The sequence below is a fragment of the Ovis aries genome, chromosome 23, assembly GCF_016772045.2.
Source record: "Ovis aries strain OAR_USU_Benz2616 breed Rambouillet chromosome 23, ARS-UI_Ramb_v3.0, whole genome shotgun sequence".
Taxonomy (NCBI): domain Eukaryota; kingdom Metazoa; phylum Chordata; class Mammalia; order Artiodactyla; family Bovidae; genus Ovis; species Ovis aries.
Window position 1 is genome coordinate 22,196,850 of NC_056076.1, and position 11,351 is coordinate 22,208,200.

General features: G+C 43.0%; 1 long non-coding RNA gene across 1 annotated transcript; it reads left to right on the forward strand.

The window, feature by feature from the left end:
• Positions 1-1,390: 1,390 nt before the first annotated feature.
• Positions 1,391-11,019, forward strand: LOC132658494 (uncharacterized). Its single transcript, XR_009598195.1, has 2 exons — positions 1,391-2,482; positions 5,537-11,019. It is a non-coding gene; the product is annotated as an uncharacterized LOC132658494 (long non-coding RNA).
• Positions 11,020-11,351: the final 332 nt, after the last annotated feature.

The window sequence follows — 11,351 nt, forward strand, 5'->3', positions numbered from 1 at the left end:
AAGTCATGTCTGACTCTTTGTGACCCCATGAACTACAGCATGCCAGGCTTCCCTGGCCTTCACTATCTCCTGGAGTTTGTTCAAATTCGTGTCCACTGAGTCGTTGATGCTATCTAACCATTTCACCTTCTGCTACCCCCTTCTCATTTTGCCTTCAGTCTTTCCCAGCTTCAGGGTCTTTTTCCAGTGAGTTGGCTCTTCACATCTAGTGGCCAGAGTATTGGACCTTCAGCATCAGCATCAGGCCTTCCAATGAATATTCAGGGTTGATTTTCTTTAGGATTGACTGGTTTGATCTCCTTGCAGTCCAAAAAACTCTCAAGAATCTTCTCCAGCACCAGTTTGAAAGCATCAGTTCTTCGACGCACAGCCTTCTTTATGGTTTAACTTTCACATATGTACGTGACTATTGGAAGAACCATAGCTTTGAGTAGATGGACCTTTGTCAGCAAAGTGATGTCTTTGCTTTTTAATATTTGGTCTATGTTATAACTTTCCTTCCAAGGAGCAAGCGCCTTTTAATTTTGTGGCTGCAGTCACCATCCACAGTAATTTTGGAGCCCAAGAAAGTAAAATCTGTCACAGTTTCCTCTTTTTCCCCATCTATTTGCTCTGTATGCAGGTCAGGAAGCAACAGTTAGAACTGGACATGGAACAACAGACTGGTTCCAAATAGGAAAAGGAGTACGTCAAGGCTGTATATTGTCACCCTGCTTATTTAATTAACTAATATGCAGAGTACATCATGAGAAATGCTGGACTGGAAGAAACACAAGCTGGAATCAAGATTGCCAGGAGAAATATCAATAACCTCAGATATGCAGATGACACCACCCTTATGGCAGAAAGTGAAGAGGAGCTAAAAAGCCTCTTGATGAAAGTGAAAGAGGAGAATGAAAAAGTTGGCTTAAAGCTCAACATTCAGAAAACTAAGATCATGGCAACTGGTCCCATCACTTCATGGGAAATAGATGGGGAAACAGTGGAAACAGTGTCAGACTTTATTTTTTGGGGCTCCAAAATCACTGTGGATGGTGATTGCAGCCATGAAATTAAAAGATGCTTACTCCTTGGAAGAAAAGTTATGACCAAACTAGATAGCATATTCAAAAGCAGAGACATTACTTTGCCAACTAAGGACCGCCTAGTCAAGGTTATGGTTTTTCCTGTGGTCATGTATGGATGTGAGAGTTGGACTGTGAAGAAGGCTGAGCGCCAAAGAATTGATGCGTTTGAACTGTGGTGTTGGAGAAGACTCTTGAGAGTCCCTTGGACTGCAAGGAGATCCAACCAGTCCATTCTGAAGGAGATCAACCCTGGGATTTCTTTGGAAGGAATGATGCTAAAGCTGAAGCTCCAGTACTTTGGCCACCTCATGCAAAGAGTTGACTCATTGGAAAAGACTCTGATGCTGGGAGAGATTGGGGGCAGGAGAAGAAGGGGACGACCCAGGATGAGATGGCTGGATGGCATCACGGACTCGATGGATGCGAGTCTGAGTGAACTCCGGGAGTTGGTGATGGACAGGGAGGCCTGGCGTGCTGTGATTCATGGGGTCGCAAAGAGTCAGACATGACTGAGCGACTGAACTGATGGAATCAGATGCCATGATCTTAGTTTTTTTTAATATTGAGTTTCAAGACAGCTTTTTCACTTTCCTCTTTCATCTTCATCAGGAGGCTCTTTAGTTCCTCTTTACTTTCTGCCATTGGAGTGGTATATCAGCTGCATATCTGAGTTTGTTGATATTTTCCCCAGCAATCTTGATCCCAGCTTGTGATTCATCCATCATTTCACATGATGTACTCTGCATATATTATTGTTATAGTAACAAGTTAATAAGTTAAATAAGCAGGGTGACAATATATAGATTTGTTTACTTTCCCAATTTGGAACCAGTCTGTTGTTCCATGTCCGGTTCTAACCATTGCTTTTTGACCCACATATAGGTTTCTCAGGAGACAAGTAAGGTGGTCTGGTATTCCCATCTCTTTAAGAATTTTTCACAGTTTATTGTGATCCACACAGTCAGTGGCTTTAGCATAGTCAATGAAGCAGAAGTAGGTGTTTTTCTGGAATTCCCTTGCTTTCTCTATGATCCAATGAATGTTGGCAATTTGGTCTCTGGTTCCTCTGCCTTTTCTAAAATCCAGCTTGTACATTTAGAAGTTCACGTACTGCTGAAGCCTAGCTTGAAGGATTTTGAGCTTAACCTTACTGGTATGTGAAATGAACGCAACTGTACAGTGGTTTGAATATTCTTTGACATCATCCTTCTTTGGGATTGGAAAGAAAACTGACCTTTTCCAGTCCTGTGGCCACTACTGAGTTTTCCAATTTTGCTGACATATTGAATGCAGTTCCTTAACAGATCATACGGGTTGGGGAGCCCTAATTCATGACTGATGTCCTCGGAAGACGAGAAAGAACCAGGGGCATGCACAGAGAGGAAGGGCCGTGTGAGAAGGCAGCTGTCTGCAAGGTAAGGAGAGAAGCCTCAGGAGAAACCAGACTTGCTGGCACCTTGATCTTGGACTTCTAGCCTCCAGAACTGTGAGGAAATAAATTTCTGTTGTTTTAAGCCACCCAGTCAGTGTTATTTTTTAATGGCAATCCTTGCAAATGAATGCTGCTGCTGCTGCTAAGTCACTTCAGTCGTGTCCGACTCTGTGCGACCCCATAGACGGCAGCCAACCAGGCTCCCCCATCCCTGGGATTCTCCAGGCAAGAACACTGGAGTGGATTGCCATTTCCTTCTCCAGTGCATTAAAGTGAAAAGTGAAAGTGAAGCCACTCAGTCGTGTCGACTCTTAGCAACCCCATGGACTGTAGCCCACCAGGCTCCTCCATCCATGGGATTTTCCAGGCAAGAGTACTGGAGATGGGGTGCCATTGCCTTCTCTGTGCAAATGAATGCAGCATCCATCTAATGAAGTACTATGCAGTTTCAACATAAAGCATATTACCCTTCCATTTATTGGATTCAAAATTTTTTTAAGAAAAGATACACTATGGTATGCTTGTCTGGAGAAGGGAATGGCAACCCGCTCCAGGATTCTCTGAGAATTCCATGGACAGAGCAGCCTGGGCAGCTACAATCCACGTGGTTGCAAAGAGTCAGACATGACTGAGTGACTAACACACACATACATTATATGCTTGTATATCCATAAGCTTTTTGTAGTTGTTTTGGGGGAAAGGCCTCCTAGTGGGGCTTGGTGAGAGAGGCTTTTAGCTTTCATTATATACCATTTTCAACTGTGAATATTTTTAAAAGAGCTTATAGGTTTTATAAGAATAAAGCATCTAGTTAAAAGCAAAACAGCATTCTGCCTAGAATATGAATATTATCTGGCCCAAGCCCTTCCTTATCACAGGGCCAGGCACAGTGCTGCTTATCCCTAAATAGTGGGCTTCTTCAGTTCCTTGCCAGTGTGCAGAATTATTCAGACAAGTCAGCGACACCCCCCTACAGAAGCCAGGGGTCACCTCACCCTCTTGTTTCTATGGAGCTTGCATCCCACAGACCCTGCTTATTCCCTCTGTTTCTGGGGGTAGCCCCCAGGCAGTTCTGCATGGTGTGCACCGTGTTCCCTGAGGCTGTGAGTGTATGGGGCTGTAAAATTGCTGTCCGTCTCATCTGTCCAGTGTCCGGCATCATGTATCCCGCCATCCCTGTCACCTAAGGCAGGAATCCTTCCCTCATCAGTGGAGCGAAGAGGAGGCGAATAAAACAGAGGACTGATGAAACAAAGGACACTCCACCCCAAAGCCAAAAGGCTATACAGTCTTTAAAAATCTTGTAAAATACTTGAAAGTAAAAGTTGCTCAGTTGTGTCCAACTCTTTGCGACCCCATGGACTATACAGTCCATGGAATTCTCCAGGGCAGAATACTGGAGTGGGTAGCCTTTTCCCTTCTCCAGGGGATCTTCCCAACTCAGGAATCGAACCCAGGTCTTCTGCACTGCAGGCAGATTTTTTACCATCTGAGCCACCAGGGAAGCCCAAGAATACTGGAGCCCAGTATTCAGTATTCCATGAGCTATCAGGGAAGCCCTCCTTAATAATATGTAAAATTGCTTATAGTATATTGGGCTTCCCTGGTGGCTCAGATGGTAAAGAATCTGCCTGCAATGCAGAAGACCCACGTTGGATCCCTGAGTTGGAAAGATCCCCTGGAGAAGGGAATGGCAATGCACTCCAGTATTCTTGCACAGAGAATTCCATGGACATAGGGGTCTGGCCAGCTACAGTCCATGGGGTTGCAAAAAGTTGAGCACGACTTAGCAACTAACACATACACAAAACTCCTAACAATATAGCAGGCTTAATAAGTAAACACTTTGAGATATTGTGTCATTGTCAGTATCTTGGTGGTTTTGCGAACTAAGTGGATGGAGGAGGCAGTTCGTGGAGGAACAAGAGAAAAGCCCCCAGCACTCTGAGAGTTTGATGAATGGAATCAGACTTTTGAACTGGAAATCTACGGAGGTCACTTCTTGCTCTGATGCACTGACTCATCTGAAAAATGAAGGGGTTGGAACTCTTCCTTTTTTTTATCTCTAGGGTCTCTGGTAGCTGTAACATTGTGGTTCTTTAGGATTATTTTCGAGGAGAATTGCATTCCAAGATGCAGTGTTAGAGGCACGATGCAGTCCCTTGAGGGTAGTGACTGTACTTCTTGCATTGACACAGGGGCCACGGCCTCTTTTAGGACTGCTTGTGTTTGTAAACACACACACAAGGACACTTGCACAGGCTCTTTTCAATTCTCTCTTGGTCTAGGAGAATATAATTACCTGCACACTAATATGCCTAGTCAAAAATTGGCTCCTGGGTCTCATGAAACCCCAAGACCATCATTACATGTGTCAGAGCATTCCACAGTATTGACTGGGAAATGGTACTCTAGGAATAGGGCTTCAGAAATAAGCCCCAGCTTGAGGTGACTCCACAGGGAGGAAGCCCAGGGAATAAGCAGCTCAGCCTTCGCCTCTTTCCCCCCACTGACCTCCTGCCTTGGTTCCATGGGCCAAAACAACTACCATCCAGAAGGCAGGGAAGCCCACTGATGCAACTCATAGAGGTCAACCACCTGGGTGTAAAATTGGCACAGTTTATAAAATTGATGCAGAGATTAGGGTGGAAAGACAACCTGGAGGGGCAGATGAAGTGGTTCAGCACACAGACCCATCTGAGTTTGGATGGAGGCCTTGCTGTTTCTGAGCTGTGTACCTTTGGGTAAGTTATTCAGTCAACATAAACAACCCACTCCAGTATTCTTACCTGGAGAATCCCAGGGACGGGAGCCTGGTGGGCTGCCGTCTATGAGGTCGCACAGAGTCGGACACGACTGATGTGACTTAGCAGTGGCAGCAGCAGCATGTGTAAATAAGCTATCCCGGAGTTGTTGTCAGGTTTAAATGAGCTAATTTGCATAATGCTCTTTGTGTGATGCTTGACTTGTAGAAGCGGACAATAAATGCCAGCTATTTCATTGTCATCACCATATCATCATTGTCATCCTTCTCCAGAGAGCATGATGCACGACCACGCCGGGTTTGATTTCAAGGATCTATCGACTGACACAAGGATCCCTTAGGAGCTGCTCCGATCTCTTGCAGAGGAAAAGCCGCATCTTGTGTTGTCATATGGCCTCGCATTGTCCCAGTCAGCGAGATTTGGGAACCCCAATTTGATTCCTATCAGGAATCTATCACAATGATCCTATCACAAAATGATATTGCTCGTATTTTTTTAAAAAATTGGAGGAGAACAAGCATTCTTGCTTGGCAAATCCCATGGACGGAGGAGCCTGGTGGGCTGCAGTCCATGGGGTTGCTAGGAGTCGGACATGACTGAGCAACTTCACTTTCACTTTTCACTTTCATGCATTGGAGAAGGAAATGGCAACCTACTCCAGTGTTCTTGCCTGGAGAATCCCAGGGACGGGGGAGCCTGGTGGGCTTCTGTCTGTGGGGTCGCACAGAGTCGGACACAACTGAAACAACTTAGCAGCTTGGTGGCAGGATTTCTAAGACTCTCAGCAGAGTACATAAAAGCCTTTCACAAAAAAGATTTTTATTTCCTCTCAAGCTAGGGCAACAGATTCATTGTCAAGATGATCTGATGTTTTAGATATAAAAAGCTAATTTTTTTCTTGTGACAAGAACCTGTAAGATCTATTCTCTTAGCAGTTTTCAAATATACAATGTGGTGTTGACTATAGTTGTTGTGCTGTACATTACAAGTCACCCCTGAGACTTGTTTATTTTATAACTGGAAGTTTATATCTCTTGACGCCCCCTTAACTCCTCTTTTTGTTTTTTAATTTTTCTTACACAAACACATAATGTTTCAGAGTGTGATAACGTCTACTGTCTGGTAATAAATTTGACAAGTCCATCAGATGCAAAATGTCCCCATAGTTGAGAAAAGGATGATCACTTTAACACATTAACTACCACAGTTCTTGGAATAGTTTCTGAAAAACTGTGTGAACATTTTTTGTGGAGCCTGTTGTGCAAGTCACTTTATTTTTGTTTAAAAGTGTGATTTTTAAACTCGTCTTTAGAAAAGGTGTCTGTGCATCTCACAATAAAGCGTGAAGTGAGAAGAACATGTACATTTCATGTAATGGGAAAACATTACCTTCTTGACAGTGAGTAGAGCTTAAGTCATCACAGAAGGAAGGTATGTGAGAATTTTTTAGAACAATGTGTTTTCATAATTATGATTTCTTGGATTGTGGTTGCTTTTATCATAACAGCCATATATTGAAACCTTGGTCTTGGACCATGTGAGGTGAGCCAGTGAAAAATCAGGTTTCTGAGCCTCCAACTGAGCTGTCCTCCATTCAGAGGTTGGCAACTCAAGTTCTTGTTACATAACCCCAAGCTTCTATAGTAGCAGCATCCCATGATCTCTCCCTGTTCCCTCACAGCATCAGGAGTTTACTATAACATGGTGCACCTGGGAACCTGGGGGTAATATATGTCCAAGACTTCCCTGCTTTAGGAAGGTCAATTGAGAAGAAAGTCTTTTCATTTCATTTTTTAATTTGACAGAGTACCAGTTATCCCACTGCCTTTGTTAGAACTGCTGAGGGATACACTGCCCTTTCCTTTTTCACTTTAGACAGTTAATGGCAGAGTGATATAAGGAAGAAAGTAAAGGTGAAAAATGAAAGTGTATGTCAATATTGCATATTCTTCTAAGAATTCAAAATGCCTTTCATAATGTGTAATAATTTCATATAATATCAGGTTTAAAGTGAAATCCAGATTAGTCCCCTTCCCTCACTCCACACACACACACACACACACACACACACATACACACATACATACACACATACATACATATAGCTCATGTGCCAAAAGGAAGACCAGTCATTGTCCTTAGAAATGGTGGTGGTTTGGGTAACTAAAAACCCAAGTATGTCTCAGTTCTCAAGTACATACAGCAGCAAAACTGAAATGCTGTGGAAAATCAACTCCAGGAGAGCATGGCAGATAGTTCGTAACTTCACCAAAGGGTTTTGTTTTTTTTTTTTTTTGGTAATGGAAATCTACAGTAGTGATTAATACAGTCTCCAAATTGCAAATTGCTTTTATTCCAAAAGTCCACTTGAAAGGCAGTTGTCATGGCTCAGAACTCATTTTTCCATATAAGCAATATTATCCTGTTAGTTCCGTTCCCAGGCTGATTCCTGAAAGCTTATGCAACACGTGTGTGGTTAAACAGTGCAGCTCTAGACTTCCAGATTATCAGCACCTGAAGGGTCTTCAGAGATTGTCAAGTTGAATGAAAACATGAAATCATACAAAGGGTGGGAGGAGGAAAGTGGCTTGTTTGGGTTTATGCAACAGTCAGGACTGGATCCACATCTGACTTCCAACCTGTGACCTTCCAGTATCCTATAATTTATAAAATTAGGCTACTACTTACCTCCGTATAGCTCTAAACAGGTTACTTCTGAATAAATATATATCACTAGAGCACTTAGAAAGTGCTCTCCCTCACCGTAGGCTCACAAAATCTTCACCACAATCCTGTGAAGATGGTAGAGCAGATCGTCTTCCCATTTTAAGGGTAAAGACATGGAAGCCTCAAACAGGTGAAATAAATCGTCTTTTGACACACGATTAGCAAGTGGAGGACTTGGCAATCAAAGTTTTCTGAGTCTGAGGCCAGTGTCTGTTCCTCCATTGATGTTGTGGCAGGAATTTGGCCCAGGGTTTGCTTGTCCAAAAGTTGTCCTGGGCAGGGAATGTCCTGGAGCTGAGGGGCACCTGCCGGGGAGGCTGCAGGGTTGATACAGCAGCAGAGAGGAGGAAAGGGAATGGGAAGGGAGGCCAAGGGCTCTCGTGGTTTTATCAGTTCAGTTCAGTTGCTCAGTTGTGTCTAACTCTTTGAAACCCCATGGACTGCAGCACGCCAGGCTTCCCTGTCCATCACTACTCTTGGAGCTTGCTCAAACTCGTGTCTATCAAGTCGATGATGCTATCCAACCATCTCATCCTCTGTCGTCTCCTTCTCCGCCTGCCCTCAATCTTTCTCAGCATCAGGGTCTTTTCAATGAGTCAGTTCTTTGTATCAGGTGGCTAAAGTGTTGGAGTTTCAGCTTCAGCATCAGTTTTTCCAGTGAATGTTCGACTGATCTCCTTTAGGATGGACTGGTTCGATTTCCTTGCTGTCCAAAGGACTCTCAAGAGTCTTCTCCAACACCACAGTTCAAAAGCATCAATTCTTCGGCGCTCAGCTCTCTCTATGGTCCAGCCCTCACATCTACATGTGACCACATGTGGTAGTTGTGTAGCTCAGGGTGGTTCCCAGTGCCATGGTAGTCCTTGGTGGCTGGAGGTTGAAATGAGTGGCCGAGTTGTGCTTGCTGATCTGCTTGCTTTCCCTTAGGAACTGCCTGTATGTAAAGATGACCATTAATGTGTGTGCGTGCATGCTAGGTTGCTTCAGTCGTGTCTGCCTCTTTGTGACCCTATGCACTGTAGCCCACCAGGCTCCTCTGTCCATGGGGATTCTCCAGGTCAGAACACTGGATTGGGTTGCCATGCCTTCCTCCAGGGGATCATCCTGATCCAGGGATTGAACCCACGCCTCTTAACATCTCCTGCATTGGCAGGTGGGTTCTTTACCACGAGTGCCACCTGGGTAAGCCCGACCTTTAATATATCATCCAGCTGACAGTTTGATTTTTTTCAGGTTGTGTGGATTAGGGCATAGGACCTTGATATAAGTAGGCACTTGGTAAGGATTTAATGTAAATCCTTATTGAATTAACCTAACTGGAATTAACATAAAACTTGTTTATAAACAGATGAAATGGCTACAAAATGCTTTAAAAAAATAAAAAATAAAACCACCTAAAACTAATCTCCCTTAAAGAACAAGTGCTCATTTGGGCAATATGAAATAACATGTTTACTAAGCCCCCTCTGCAGCTTTATGGATTTTTAGCCTCTACCTTTTTAGAAAGAAATATTTACCTATAAAAAAACCCTGATGAACCTGGAAGAAAATTGATTGCAGCTACAGGTTTTTAAAAACTCTGACATTTTTGGACATTCTGGATGTAATTTTTAAAGTTCCTTGAAAGGGGGAGAGAGAGAAAAAAAAAAGCATTAGAAAGAGAGTGTGTTTCCCCTGGTGTGTGTTTTGGCTGCTTGCCACTCACCCTTCAGCCTGCTGGATAAATAAAGGTGTTGGCAGGTGTGGGTGTGGTTGGGGGGATGTTTGTGAAGCTTCGTCCTGCTTGTTCAGTAGTAATGATGGCGTCAGATTCCAGTCTACAGTGGTGGACTGGGTTGGGGGGGAGAAATAAAATCTGTAACAGCAGCTTGTGGTCTGGAGGCTTACTGCAGGCCTAGAAATGGTTCCAGAACAACATCATGTTTCAGTGCATTTCTAAGTATTATGTCATGTCGGAATTTAATCTGCATTCCTCAGTGCTTAATTTTCATTGCGAGGGTCTGTTTGCTCACTGATGCTTTCAATTTATCACCCTCCTCTTGCAAAATGTAGCGCTCAAAATTGCTGATCCTGTTAATGTCAGGAAAGGGAGGGGAAAACCCACATGGCAGGACGTGGAACTAATTTATGAACTGATGGAGGGCTGCCTCTGCCTTCTCCTTAATGTCATTCATTTTATACCCCCTGCTTCTCTGTCCCACTGTTTTCCTCCAATTTTTAATTTTTTCCTGTTCTATATTCCTTTTACTTTCTCTAACTCTTACCTTTCTCTGTCTTCAGACTTCACCTCATCTCCGAGTTTTCTTTATGCCTCCTTTATATATAATCCTTCCTCTCCCACTCTCTCCTCTTCTTATTCTTTAAACCTCAGGATTCTTTCCCATTCCTTCTCCAGAACTCACTCACAGTTGGCCCTGCTCACCTACTGTCTTTGGTTTACTCCTTTGCCTTTCTTTGTCCATAAGAGTGCTCCTTATTTTTAATTATGCCTTGTACTCTAAGAAAGAGATGCTGGTTCTAGCTTGTGGGCTCTATCCTAAGAGGCCATTTGAGAATAGGGATAATTTTCACAATCTCTTGGTCTAGGATTACTAAACCATCTCAAAGACAGCCCAAAAAATGTGGTATGCATCCAACATATTGGCCACACTTGTATTATAATTTCTGCTAATAACAACTGTGTGATGATGAGTTACACCTACTTTCAATCTTCCAACTTGGGTATATACTAGTTCAAGCAAATGTCATAGTTTCTATTCTGGAGAGGCAAGGCAGCACAATATTATGGGAAAAGCATGGACTTCAGAGATGTGAATTTAAATTTTGGTTCTGTCCTTAATTAGCACTGTAACATGGGCAAATTATTACCAGCATTATTTTTTTTAATTATGAAGTATTTGAAGTTCAGAAAGCTGTGTATACAATGACATGTTTGGCCACCATTGTAACTTTGTCAGATTGTATCATTGTGCCATACGGTATTAATTTCCCTTCCTTTTTGTTAGGAAATAAAATGTTATAGCAATTACGTAGTTGCTCTGATTTGGGGTTTCTTTTGCTCTGAAATGAGTCTAATTCTGTCACAGAGTTGTGAGATTTAAACAGCATGACATACCTAAAGTGTCTGCCATATTTTATGCGCTTAAAAATATTAGCGTTCTTATGTTGACAATCATAAATCATTTTAGTGGCTTTTTAGAAACTTAATATGAATTTTTTTTAACGACAACATAATTTTGCTAACTCTACGCAGTCCCTAGGGCTTTACTTATTGCTTAGTGGTAAAGAATTCGCCTGCCCAATACAGGAGACTTTGGTTCGATCCCTGGGTTGGGAAGATACCCTAGAGAAGGAAATGGC